Consider the following 12,642-nt stretch of genomic DNA (forward strand, 5'->3'; position numbering starts at 1 on the left):
ATTAAAAATTATTAACGCAATTTTATAGGAAAAATATATGGGTAGCAATAAGGACTGGGAATTTGGAAGTGCTTAAATGAAAATGGATGCAGAATGTCAGAATTAGCACAGGAGGTAATTTGTTTCTTGCTGTATTTTCTGGATTCATTCTGGATTGAATTGACACTTTGTAATTTTTAAACCACTATTTGATGAGTTTCTTTGAAAATACAGCAGTGGATTTTAGAGAAGTTCTACCTATTTTGTCAAAACATATTGATGTTTGATACATTGCTATGACATTGGACTAAAATTTTATTTGATTTCTCCTTCATGATTTTCATATTATATTTCACATTGAGACAGATTCTGCAGCCTGTGAAAGGTGATATTTTCCTAGTAGATGGGTTCACAGAAGTGGCCATCTCTAGATGAGTTTCTTATTTCTCTCACCCAGGATAAATTGAGTCCTGTTCTTCTTTTATGCTTGTTATAAAATTCTAGAACATTAACTCATCTTAAATCTATATTAACTCAAAGAAAATTGGGAAAAAGCTGGGAAAATTTTGCCACAGGTTTGCTAAATGTTGTGATTCAACTCTCAGGATAAAATTGCTTTCAAATGTCAAGGCTGATCCACATAGCATAGTGTTAATATTTGGAACACTCTGCCATAAGCAATAATAGAGCTAAATATTTCTAAGCATCATAACTAAGTAGTTGTGGACTCTTTATAAAAAACCAAATGTTGTATCCTCATCATAAAAATATGTGCCCATGCTCTGCTCAGTGTAGGAATAACCATATACCATAGTCATCCTTGCACTCTGTTCATTCTCTGCTAGGAATTTTTACTCTAGTATAGTCAGGAATTTTGTGATTTGGCTGGAATTTCTAGCTACATGTCAGGGCTACAGCCACACAGAAATCCCAATACACCAACTGAATGTATTCAGGGAGGTTTCATTATGTTCTTTGAATGAACTTGTAATTCTGCTTTGTTTCATGGCTTTGTACTTCTGCTTGGTGTCAGATCTGCTCTGTGTGCAAGAGCTTCCATGTGTCTTAGAGAACTCAGACTTGCAGTGTTACTCAGACCATGTATCCATGTTTAATTTTGTGACATATAAGAGAAAAAACATTATAATTCTATATTGACCTGAGCTGCCTAACTTTGAGAGAAATAGAAATTCAGCTTATAAGATAAAGATATACTGAAGATTGAATTCAGTCTTCCAATGATTGAAGTGTTATGTGAAATGCTGGTGTATTTTGCCATTGCTCTTTGAAACAGATATCTTGTTCCAGGATGCTGTATATTGCTGTGACTGATTCAACAAAGTTACTGTGGAATGAGTATATAATTATTCACACCCCTACTAAGAGTCTAAGAGTGGGATGAGTCTTTGACAGCCTGTTTCTTTTTTTTAATCATGTGACAATACCTAATTATTTCTCATGTAATCTCCCTGTAGTCTAAATTTAGGAATTATTTCTCAAGCCAGCTGTTCTCACTAAAATTGAGAGCTAGAGCTGATACAGTGGCTTAGTGAACAAGAGTGAAGAATTCCCAAATGCTAAATTTTGTAGTGTTTGAAAATAAAATTTAATTCCCAAGGTGTTCAGCCTTGCTCAGAAATAAGAGTAGTAAAACATCTGTAGATGGCAAAACTCAAAATCTAAGGTAAAATAATTTATCGAAGCAAGACAATCAGAGTTAATTTTTGGAAAGTTGTCTCTAGAAGAAAATTGCTTAGATTGAAAAGAAACAGTATTTTTATTTTTTATTATGGAAACAATAATCACTGAAGCTGATTATTCTTTAAAGATAATGTAGACCTTGTCATTGAAATTTTTCAGAGCACTGATGAAATTTGTTTTTATGCCTACATGGCTTTATGTTGTTTACTTTTCCTGGCAACAATAGAATATGAACATATGTGGTGTATAGTACATACACAATTGAGTTTATTTGTAAAAGACTCAGTACAACATTTAATATGTTAAATGGATATGTAAGCAGTGACAGCTTTATTGTCCAGAGACCCTGTAGCATGCACGGCTATAATAGAAAATCTTAATCAAGAATTTTTTACTTGGTTGGCTACTATCAGTTAACTATCATGTCAGATTTGAGCAAGGGAGGAGCCCCAGCTGCTCAGGAAGTGTTGTACACGAGTTCCAACTCCTTGTGACAGTTTTGTGACTAATGGAGCAGGAGACCATGCTCAGGTTTTCAAACCACAGGTGTGCTGCTGGGAGCAGAAACTGGAATGGTGAGACTCCTGCAGAGACAGTCTTGTGTAATGAGCTTGCAAATGGCCATACTTCAGCTAAGTGGGTTGCTTTGTTTTTTAAAACACTTTGCACTCTCTGAATAAGGGACATAGGATTAGTGGAACAGACTTCACACCATATTCTGAAGAAAGGCAAAATCAACATCTGTGGAAGCTTAGGAAGAGTCTTACCCCTCCACAGAAATATGCAACAAAGAGAGAGGGGCAGAGTACCAAAAACCTCTTTCCTAGAAATATGCACTGTTGTGAGGTGCATTTATTTTATTTATGTATTTATTTTTAATTAGACCAGTTCTACAGAGGTCTAAACACCTAGGTAGGCTGTTCTGATGCCCGGTATTTTCAGGCTTGGATTTGTTTACTAAGCAGAGAAATTGAAAGTAAAAGAAAAGTATTTGTAGGGCTATTTTCAACAACAAAAGAGTTGTACTTAAAAATAAGGAACCTGTCCTTAATACCTTAGCAAAGGTAAAGAATGTGAAGAATACATTCTTGAGTTTTCTTCTCTTCTACATCTGTTTCATAGTCCTATTTCCCTTTCAACCACAAAACCCATACAAAAGAAACCCTAAACTATGCATTATTACATAGTTTTAACTGACTGTTCAGCATCTGGTACCTCATAATGATGTTCTTTTGCCTGCTGACAATAACACTGCAACAAGGAAAAGCTCTGTCACTGCAAGTAATTTTTAATCCTGCAGTGTTAATGAAGAGATGTTGAGATAATTGTAATCTATACAGCTGAATTACCTGATATATTGAGTTCACCTCTCTTGTCAATGCAGCTTACCACTGCAATTGATATTAGAGATGTGGACTGTACAGACAAGGGCATGAAGGATACTGATATATATTGGAAAGAACTTGGGCTAGTAACTGCAGATAATCTGCAGGAAAACAAAGAATCATCAGGAGTGGGCGTGCTTGCGGTCATGATCCAATTCTTATGTACTCATGATATATCCTATAATAATAGCATACAAAGCTGTAAGACATGCTAATCCCTTTTTAGGCTATATGGAGTCATGCTGCTTTGCGTTGAGAGTGGATCTAGCATTAAACATGGTTGGCCTGCTCTACCACATTCCATCAAAGCAGTAGTTAATGATGTGTGTTCTCCTGTTTGTTTGTGGTTTGTGTGTTTTTACTTTGTTTGTTGGTTTGTTTCTAGCTGTATGCAGCCAGTCTGGAGTTACTAGTTGAAATGTTGATATATATTGAGGAAAAAGAATTTAATTTAATTTTCTTTTAAAGTCATACCACTAAATGAAAGCTGTCTGCTAGATCAATACTGCACTTCAAACACAAGTTTAAAATTGTCCTGCATGGATTTTATCTCTGAGTTTTAGATGACTACACAGGAGGTATCTGCAGTTGAACAGACCCTGATTTCCCTTAGCATCCATGTGATATGTCAATAGGCCCATGCTCAGATGCAGGCTCAGGGCAGGCACTGGTGCACAGCAGGACACAGCTGTGAGCTGCACCTTAGCAACAGCCTGAACACATTCCTGTACCCTGCACGTCCTTCTAAGGAGGAGGGGCAGCAATGCCCTTGCCTGGCAGCACTGCCAGATGCCTGTAAAAAGGCAGAGGGGGTTCCCTGGTGTTGCCTTTGTACTGCAAGGACATTGTGCACTGCGCTGCTGGCAGCTTGTACCTTAACTTTGTGTCCGGGCAGAGTCACTGTAGACAAAATGCTGGGTGCTGACCATTAAATATACAGTATAAATATTAACTTTGAGTCTAGCTTGCAAAATTCCCCTTCCTGTATCTTGTCTGACTAAATGTGAAATCTGTCAGTGAAATCCAGGAGATCATAAATTATGCTTCCTGATCACAGCAGTGAAAGGTCACTGACTTCATCACCCTTCCAGCATCAACTTTTATTTTGGCAGTTGTGAAGGGTCTATTGTTCATTATTATGTCTTTACTCTGCTGAACAGAATCCTTGTGTTGTAGCACCAAATAGTCTGCAAGCTGTCTATCACCAAGTGGCCATGACATAATGAAGATCTGTTTTATTTTCTTTCCTGCTTCAATTTGTAGAATAAGTAAGTTTCTGTCTGTGAAGCACAAAATACCGAAAAAACAACCTTCCTTAACTGCTGTTAGAATACTGTGGAATGTGTTCCCTTATTTTACCTACATAATTTTGGCTGGAAAAAAATAGGATTTTTAAAAAATTGAATATTCACTCTTTCTCTGATATGTTTCTAGAAGTTTATAGTGAGGTCTTGGAAACACAGAATAAATGCAATTATAGATTTGGATTTTCTTTTTTTTTAGATTTTTTTAAAATTTGTTTGGGGTTTTTTGGGGTTTTTTTTCCCCTTCTATTACTATGTGAAGTTTATAAGCTTGTGAAAGGGGATTTTCCCTCCCCCCTGATTTCCTTAATCTCTGCAGTGCAAGAATTCAAGCTCCTTCCTCTCCTCTCTTGCTTTAAAAGATTTTGTTACTATGGTGAGGACACCATGTAACATTAGAACTTCAGACTAAATATAGTTATTTTCATAATTCATTTTAAATATTTCACCAATAATTTGCTAGAGTAGTTCATATTATAGGACTTAAAATCTGTTTGGCCCAAATATATTCACATATACATGTGTACCAAACATCCTTGGAGCTCAGGAAGGTAAACGAATCCTGGCTTGAAACCAGAATCCATTTCTGAATCTAGAACTACTCAGGTCTAAAATAGCATCTTTTCACATTCCAGAAATGATATGGTAAATGTAAGGAGGGGAGAGATGTTTCTAGGCTTTCACAATTTATTAATTTTAGTCACTTTTTCTTTCTTTTCATAATGGGTTTATACGCATAACCAGCATGACTTACTGGAGCAGATTATATTTAAAACAAAAGCTTGAAGTGGAAAATAGTGGTATTAAATATTGAAAAACCCTAGTAAATTTTAAAGCAAAAGTGGTACTTTATCAGAAGACACTGCTGAATTGTAAATCATCACAGCCTAAGAACAAGCTTTTGTTGAAGGTGTCAGTCATGCAGCTCCAAATAAAACTGGGAATAGACTTTTCATTTTTCTGGGTTGCTGATTTCAGTTATATTAGAAGTTCAGTTACATTACTCCTGATTAATTGTGCTGGGATTGTTTTCTGGTATGCATTTAAAAACACTTGCAATATTATACACAGAATATTTGGATGGATAATCCCTTAAGGTGAAACTGTATTCTTAAATGAACTAGCAAATAAGCTTTGCAGTCAATGACACTAAAGATCTTACTGCATTAAATGTAGTATCTCGAATAATTCAACTTTTCTCCTGGTATGGATAATCAGCATACTGTGAGTTCAGAAATGTTCTTTCCAGCAGAATGGTCAAGAGTAGGCTCAGAAAGGCTCAACTGATGTATTTGTACTCTTTGTCAAGTACATTAAGAGCATCTGAAGGATCTGTGTCTTGGAGGGTATATAATATCACTTAGGAAAGGCTGAGGGAATAATTCATGATTGTGTTACTGCTTTTTGTGCAGAGGCTGTCTGAGAAATTATCCTGTCAAAAGTCTGCAATTGCCTGGCAGTGAATCAGACCTTCAGTTTCTGGACTTCAGTTTCTGGTGCAAAAGGGGCAAAATTATGCAGGGCATAATTTTGTGTCAGTGCTGGGTGAGATGGGAACATCAAACCTCAGAGAGATGCTGAGGGCGTGAGAGCTACCTGTGAGATGGTTACGAGGGAGAGATGTCCAAGCTGGGACAGGCAGGGGCTGACAGCAGGCTGTGCACCTGGACAGACTGGTGGGGAAAATCCTGGTCTGTTTTACTGGATTAGGATTTTTAGGTGGATGCTCTATTGAATAACTTGGCACCTCCACTTATCAGCCAAAAACTGGGGTGCACACAATTAACAACTGTATGTGAGAAGTTGCCTTCATGACCTCTTTCTCATCACACATGGGCAAGATGAAGAGGATAGAACCTGAGTTAGAGAGTGTCATTTAGTCACCCCAGCCATCAGACTGGGGTGACTAAATGACTATCCCATGTCTGTTTTCCTTCCCCGGGCAGAGCACACCTCCTGCCTTCAGTGTCAAATGAATCAAAAATCCCACACACATCTCAGCTTTCAGGGCTCCCTGGTCTGGTTCATACCCAGGCAAAAAGAACTTGAATGAAACCACACTGCTTGTGCTGTGTGACCTTAAACTTAAATAGATCTGATGGAAAGGTGACACTGGAAAGGACCAGGCTGCTTATCCTCCCCTGTGACTGATGACCTGCTATCTATTGACCCAGAGATCTTGCTGATTTTTTTTTTTTTTTAATTTTTGCAGGCCGAACAAGCTCAATGCATAACCAAAGACAGCTCTTTTTTTTCTTGGTTTTTTTTGGGGTTTTTTTCTCCCCTCCAGCAAGGTTAATTGCTTAAATAATTTACTTTGAATATTCAGGGTCCCGTAATTTAATGGAAGGGGCAGGAGGGCATATCCCATCAGAGCAGGAAAAAGAATTCTGTCAGAACTTGTGCTTTGGCTGTGACCCGGGCACTCCACACCCTTCCCCTGTGTGCTCTGTTGTGGGTGCATTTGGTAAATGCTGAGAAAATACATAGGTATACATACATAGATATGATAAAGATTAATTTTACGAATTTCCTCATTAATCAGGAAAACTTATGATAAAGCTATGATGAACAACTGTGGTGCTAAAAGGCAAAAATTTCTTGCATTCAGCATGCTCCAGTACTCCCCTTTGTTAGCAATCTTGTTTGCAGACTTCCAATTTAGATGAAGTTTAGGTAGGCTGTTTTTCATTGTTCATTGGATTTGATGCAATATTTGAGATATATCTGAAATATGAAACTATTTTCTGCTTTGTCTTGCTCATGGGGACTTCTGAAGTAAAACTTTTCTAGTTTGCCTGTGTTTAAACCTGGGATATGTTGGTGGGCTAATGAAAGCCACTCAGAATAACAGAGCCCAGAAACAAGCACAGACTGTATTTTTGGACAGTAGGCACAGTAGTGCTGTTCAGTGAGGTAATCCAAGGAAAAAAGAAGTAAGAATGACCTGCTTTTTAAAGTGCAGAATGTTTCTGTTTTTTTTGTCAATATTACTTGTTCTACACCTGTGATTCTTGGTAGTGTAGGAAGATGAAATAGTTTAAGTTTGCTAAAACCTCCTTAATTTTGATGATGCTTTTACCAAAAAAACCCTTAATCTTCTTGGCCTTAAAAAGCACCTCAAAACTCTAGTTCTGCTAATATTTTTATAACAGTCTTGTGAACATGAATCTTAGTGTGCTAAGAAAAAGAAATTGTAGCTGTTTTGCAGGATCTAAACTCTTCTCTTTACTCAATATTGTAAATGTAGTGTAAATTATTTGTAAATGTACTGCACTATTCCCATTTCACTCTTGTCCTAGCTCACTGCTTTTTTCCATGACTGTATTGTACTTAATGATAATACAAATATACCTAAAATCAAAGTTTAAATTAGTTTTTCCTTTTTCTGTAAAATGTGAACCTGGCATCAAACCTGGGATGCTGTGACTCATTATTCTGTGGCATGCAAAAATGACTTCATAAGTGTTCTAGTGCAAGTGATCTTATGCTTTCATTTGGTCAAACCCACCAGGACTGAACCAAGAATAACAACAGAAATTGGAATGTGCTAGCAAGGCATATCAAAACAGCACTTTGTGTAAATGTGTTTCTCCATATGAGGTGCTGGCAGTATTTTTATGTTTGTAGGCATACATCTGAGACAATGAAATTATAATAGAATGGTAAAAGTTCCAGGCTTTGATCCTAATTTAACTGAAGCAAATGCAAATCTTACAAAGGGTTATAACATTTAGGCCCATCAGCTTGAGGTAATTAGAAACTGTTAAATTTGATCTCTCATAGAAAGCTACCTTTATTTCCCAAGCTTATTGATCTCACAGCATATAATAAAAGTTTTCCTTAACCAACTTAATGTAAATTATGAGCATTGCCCTGACTTTTTTGCAGTTATGTTGGGTACAGTTTGCTGTTTCAGGAGCAAACTGAGCTGAGTCAGAGCTGCATCTCTATTCTGAAGGGGATGTGTTGCTTCACCTCGTCTCTGTCTTTTCCTCCAGGCTGGCCCCTATGCCCAACTCCCTGATGGCTCTGGACCTTACGTTGTGGAGCTGTTTAACTCAGCAGCTCCATAGGAAACCACCCAGTTGTTTTTGCTGGGTTACTGTTCTGCCAGATTAGCAAATTGATTTAATTCACAAAAGGGACACATGAAACATCAGAGCAGATGTGAAGGAAGAAGAGGAAGTGTGCAGGCAGGAGTGGGGAAAGCTTTGGAGGTGGGAAGCTTTCCTCTTAAGGCTGCAAACTGAAATTGCCTGAGCTGGCAAGTGCAATCTCACTCCTTGGCTGGCACTTGCAGGTGACACTTAGCCCAGCCACTGTTCGCCGATCAGGGCAAATCCTTTAGAGCTGCACATTTTGAAGTGGTTTTTACTGAAATGTATCTTGGGTGGCAGGAGGTGATGACTGAAGGGCAGCTCAGGGAGAAGCTTGTACTATGCTCTTGGTGCAATCCCCACAGGGCCAGAGCTCCTTTCTGGGCACTTTGGCTGGCTAGTGACTGAAAACGCTGCTGCCTGCAGAACTGCGAGGTGGAACTTCACAGCTGTGTTTGCTGTTGGGCAGCAGCTCCTGCCTGAAGAGCTTGCAGTTCTTGATATCAGCTTTCATACCCATGGAATTTTTAGAGATTTTTTTTCTCTTTTTAATATTAACTAAAGGAAAGCTGTGCTCTTTTGAAGTTTTTGTGTATGGAGAACAAAAAAAATAAGCAGCAGATTCTTTGCAGTGCTGTCAGAAATGGAATCATCCTGTAGTTAAAGAACTTCTGTAGCCTACTTGGATCCCAGAACCCAATAATTTTTGCTTTTTATAATTTTGTTTAAGTCCTTGCCTGCATTAAGCAGTAGAACATCTCATTTCCCATTCTTTCATGTACGGGCCATAAGTGAGCAGAATGTTGTTTAATTCAATGTTAGAAGATGTATGATGATGTGATTTTTGGCCAAATAATTCTCCAATGGGACTATAAATCTGCCTAGGGCCTAGAGATCTAACATAAAGAGATATTATTAAGATGTTATTTTTATTCCCATTTTCACAATTTTTGTTCAGAAAATTCCCAACCATGTGCAGCACTAACTTCCTTGTTTTCACATTATCATGAAATATAGATCTAAGGAGGAACACTCTGAAGCCATGCTTACTTTTTCTTTGCAAAGGAGACAAGATATCTCTGAAAAATGGATACTGTTTTCACATACAACTGAGTAAACAGATTCTTAATATAATACTGAGTACAGAAAATCCCTACACCTTTGCTGTTTTGGTTGAAATGCCTTCCTGTTTTCAGGGTGACAATTACTGCAGCATTTTTAGCCAGATAATTTACATATTTGTTGGGATGTCCACATTGTTACAATGGGATGAGCACATGATTAAGGTAAAGTCTGAAAGTAACTTTATTGCAGCTCTACTCTGTTTTCCTTTTTTATTAGTTAATCTGTCCATGAAGTTAAGTTGATTTTTTTTTTTATTATTATTCTCATGTTTTCAATCAGAAATTTTCAACCAGAAAAACCTACCCACTGTCTGGTTTTCATTACATTTTAACGCAAACCTTGAAACAAATGAAAAATTTCTAAACTTAGACTATTTCAGATAAAATACCACAAACATCAGACTTTTCTATAAAAACCCCTTTCTGCTGAGTAAAACTGCTCAAAAGCAGTTGAGACATCTTTAGTTGCCCCCATTCTTTGTGACTTCAATTTCTAACCTATAAGTCAGAGTAATAGATCTCAAAGGTCTTCCTGTGTGAGATGTGCCTACTGGAGTTGTGTGACCTGAGGCCACAGACAGGAGATAGAGTTCTTCTTTTCAGACTGGAGAAATTAGATTAAAAAAAAAAATAAGTATGGAGCTATCTACAATTTCTTGTGCAGAACAACAAGTGGCACTAGAGACTGCAACTGGTCACATGGAAGTCCATAAGATGGTTGAGAAAAACCAGAAGATAAAATGACCATGTATATGGCCTTTAAGATGCAAAATTTTGGCAGCTTGAGGAGATGTTTTTTTCCAGTGCAGAACCTCTTGACTGCAGCCTCAAATAAAAATGTAGATGGGATTAATCCAAACCCAGATGAGAGTTCTAGAAGGAACTAAAGATTAGAATGAGGTGTTTCACCCCAAGAATGTGAAATGCAACCTAGCCTTTGGTGGCGAGACAGAGCCCATAGTAATTAGGCACCAAGACTTGAATCTTAGAAAAAAGTTTTGTCTTGAGGTATTTCTTTGGTATTGGGTTTTTTTTGGGTGGTGGAGTGTTTTATTTTGTGGGTTGGTGGGGTTTTTTTGGTGGTGCTTTTTAAAAAAAAATTTAGTCCTGAAATTGTTTTACCTGGCAAAATGATTGTTTGGTACAGGAGAACGTAAAAGGAATTTCAAAAATCCAGCTGCCCATGAGCCATCCCAGTAAGCTGCTTGGAAATTGTCCTCACAGAGAATGTTTTGAGGTGTAACAGACTTGTATTAGGTTTTGAAGTGTTTGAAGATCTTGGGGCAGATAAGGAGTAACAACATTTAAGTCTTGTCATTCCTTCATCTCACTGTTTATTTTTGAAATCAGAATTAGTCTTGATAAAAAGTCTTGTTTAGCTTCAAAGCACAGGTATGTCTCCTCCTCACTATAAACATTTTGACTCTGGGAATGACTGTAAGAACTTTTCTGTCGGAAGCAAGAAAATTTGCCTTAACAACTCAATTAATAATTATGATTTTCCCCATTTGTGACATTTAAGTGCATCTATCTATAAGATAAAATGTTTTATAAGGTAACCAAAATAGTTGTCTAAATAACCACTTACAAAAAAAAATGAAACAGTTTGGAGAAGAGCTGGGATTCTCCCTGTTCCTCTTCCCAGGCTTTACTGGCTATCCGTGTAACAGGATTGGGAATGTGACTGTGCAAAAGTGGCTTGGAGAGATTAGAAATATATTTTTTTTTCTGTCACGTGAGGTGTCCTTAATTTATTTAGTGTCCTTAATACATGCTCTTTGTGTGCTGACATATGTGTACTTTTCATACCCATTTAAAGATTAATGGCTTCTACTGGAGAGGAAAGTGAATATGCAAGGACAGATATTTTCATTAATTATCTGCATTTCTGTTTCTGACTCAATAGCCTTATAAAAAAGCTTTGCATTTAATGTTTAATTTATATTGCTACATATTTCCTGTGAAAATGACAGCATAGAAAAGAATACATTTTTAATAGAAAAGCTAATTTTACAGTCATTTCAGAAACACATCTAATGACTGGAAAGACAAAGACTTGGCTTTTAAATGCTCTGTGGTATGTCCAATTTAGAAATTTTTAACTGTAGGAGGGCAGAGGAATTGGAAAAATGCACACACAGCGTTGATACACTCACCTTAAGTTTTGACAACACTGTTCAAGGTTTATGTGCTCAACCTGAGCAACACTGGAACATTAAATCTTCCCCATAGCTGACAACCCTATTCACCAACATTTGTGGGAGGATAAAGAAATCATGAGTAATATGTATGAAGTGCAGATATGAAATTCAAATCTCAAATATTTGAATTTGAGGACAAAAATGGACAGTGCTAGTAAGGCGGCCTGGCCAGTAAGTGTGAGAGAAATTTGGGGGTAAATAGTATCTCATCAGTGGTTCTGGTCTAAAAATAATAAACTCCCTAGACTCAACCTGATGGCATACATTATATATGAGACACCATTACTGATCTGAGTATTAGCCAGGGAAGTGAAAAGTCAAAGCATGATCAGATACTAAATAAAAACTCCTTAAAAGTGTCTTGACAAGATAAAAATACAACAAAACCAAGCCAAATAATTTTTTTCCCTTTCTCCTTTACCAGTGTTTTCATTCACTGGCTAAGATGTATCCTGTAATGGCTGTTGCAGAACTGAGAGTGTGGCAGAACAACGGGTATAAAAGTGCAACTGGTAAAGAGAATGAAGTGGGAGAACTCTAATAAACTTCTTCACCTCTGACTCGTTAATTAGGTAGCTGAGAGGTTTAGCATCATTCTTATGAAATGAACTCACAGTCCTCATATCAGTATTACACCACTGCTATTTTGTGCATATTGTATTTTTTAGGAGTCTGCTTATGCATTATGGTGCTTTGTCCCAGAACCAGGAAAACAGGGAAGAGTCAAACACCAGTGGTTAACATCTGTCCTCATTTCATTTCTGAACAGAGATCTACAACTATTGCTGCTGTGTCAGCTCCTGCCTTCAGATGTTTCTGTATTGAATTCATTGTGGACAACAGAAGTG

At 37.3% G+C, this 12,642-nt stretch overlaps 1 long non-coding RNA gene across 10 annotated transcripts in view; it reads left to right on the forward strand.

Moving 5' to 3' along the window:
* LOC135295330 (uncharacterized) overlaps nt 1-12,642 on the forward strand; it is a 298,178-nt gene that overhangs the window by 92,858 nt on the left and 192,678 nt on the right. The window lies entirely within an intron of this gene.

This window comes from Passer domesticus, chromosome 1 (genome assembly GCF_036417665.1).
Source record: "Passer domesticus isolate bPasDom1 chromosome 1, bPasDom1.hap1, whole genome shotgun sequence".
In the NCBI taxonomy this organism is placed as follows: domain Eukaryota; kingdom Metazoa; phylum Chordata; class Aves; order Passeriformes; family Passeridae; genus Passer; species Passer domesticus.